This window comes from Amphimedon queenslandica, unplaced genomic scaffold, assembly GCF_000090795.2.
Source record: "Amphimedon queenslandica unplaced genomic scaffold, v1.1 AMPQUscaffold_11704, whole genome shotgun sequence".
Classification (NCBI taxonomy): Eukaryota; Metazoa; Porifera; class Demospongiae; order Haplosclerida; family Niphatidae; genus Amphimedon; species Amphimedon queenslandica.
The window spans coordinates 9,632-11,395 of NW_003548054.1; the positions used below are offsets into that span (position 1 = coordinate 9,632).

The window sequence follows — 1,764 nt, forward strand, 5'->3', positions numbered from 1 at the left end:
CAGGGAGCTGCCATTGGAAGATGTAGGTGCAATTGAGGTGGAAAATACTAATCAAGGAGAATTAAATCCTAATGTAAATGTAACTTAATTATGTGTATATGTGTGCTAAATGACATTTAACAGAGAAAACCAGAGGAGGAAAAGAAGCAACTTACAACACCTCATTTAAAACCCATTAGTGGTATTTATTTATTTTTTTTCCTTTATTTTATTAATTACTATCATTAGCTTCTAGTATATTGTCACTTGATACAAAATTTGCTATTTTTAAGGCACAACTAAAGAAAGAAAAAGAGGTCAATGAGCAATTAGATGACAAATTTAAAAGTTTGTGTCAAACAGAAGCAAAATTAATATTTATTTTTGATTTATGTTATAGAGATGAAAAATAAGTACCGGTATGTGGTATCAACTAATACTAGTTCAGGTTCGAATAATAATAAGTTCTTATAATTAAATTGTATAATAGCATTGAACAAGACTTTAGGAGCAATGAGGATGGAGATAGAAGACTTGATATTGTATTTAACGTCAAATAAAACTGGTATTAAAATCATGATGTATGTATCACTGTACTGTAAGTCCTATAATAGATTCACAGGATCAGAATGCAGCATTGGCAGAGAATAAAAAAGAGATAGAGCATTTACAAGAACAGATTTCATTAATGAAAAGGAAAATCAGAAAAGGTTAACATAGTTAGTATTCTATACACAAAAGTTATATCATATAGTCCATATTACCGTATACGCCATATATTTTGTGGGGATTAAATTTCACAATTTTTGCATTTTGGAAAAAATCACGAAATTAAAATCCACAAAATAGCATGCTGATTGTATAGTTGGTGTGGTAAACCAGGGATATACTACACGGAACAGGGATTGGAAACGGGATCACGTGATGCACATAATTTGAAACACTCCGCGTTATAATCATAAGCGAGCGAGGCATGTAGTGAAGCGCCAATAACTGCGGCTGATAAATTGATAATTGAGCTATGGCCAGATGCATAGGTAAGATCTATTGACATATTATATAGGCGGTAGCCTATATGTAGGATTGAGATTGATTTTTCAAGATGGCGGCCGTTTTTATGATTTTTCAAACACTTATAACTCTTTTATTTTACGTTGTACAGCCTTATAAATGGCTTAGATGAGCTCTCCTTCACTGAGCGATTCTCCTGGTACCTTTAAAGTGAACTGTAATGTAGCGGGAGCATTTCTGGAAAACAGGCCCAAATTCAAATTTCTGCAAAATTCTTCAGACTTTTTCTTCTTCTTCTTCTTCTTCTTCTTCTTCTTCTTTCATCTTCTTCTATGCACCGGATAATCTTTTAATCCAGAGAACTGCCCAAGTTGCCTTTTACATCATTCTTCTGGGCTTGGGTCAAGGACCACAAAGGTAGTTTCAAAAAGAAGCGAGGACAGAGACCAAAATGGAAGACAAAATCCAGCTGCAGTCACCGCGTGGGTTTGTGGTTTGACGCCATTTTAATTTATGCGCACGTGATTAGCATGAATATAATTAACCTAACCACAGAATGTAATTTATTAATTTAAGAAAAAAGAATGGAAACAAGTAAATAAAAAACATTAAAAATGGAAAAATAGTAGGATTGAGTGGGGAAAAAAGTAAGGAAACAAGAGGGTACTTGCAAACTGGTGTGGTAAGAAATCCTACACCACTGCAATGAAGATTACTACCCAAAAGCACAGCAATTATCCTGACAGCCAACTATGATAGCACTATATGAAGCCT

The 1,764-nt window shown here is 33.9% G+C and overlaps 1 long non-coding RNA gene across 1 annotated transcript; it reads left to right on the plus strand.

Annotated features, from left to right (window-relative positions):
- Positions 1–127: 127 nt before the first annotated feature.
- On the plus strand, positions 128–681 carry LOC109589016 (uncharacterized). Its single transcript, XR_002188479.1, has 5 exons — positions 128–181; positions 229–327; positions 380–427; positions 470–544; positions 594–681. It is a non-coding gene; the product is annotated as an uncharacterized LOC109589016 (long non-coding RNA).
- The last annotated feature ends 1,083 nt before the right edge of the window (positions 682–1,764 follow it).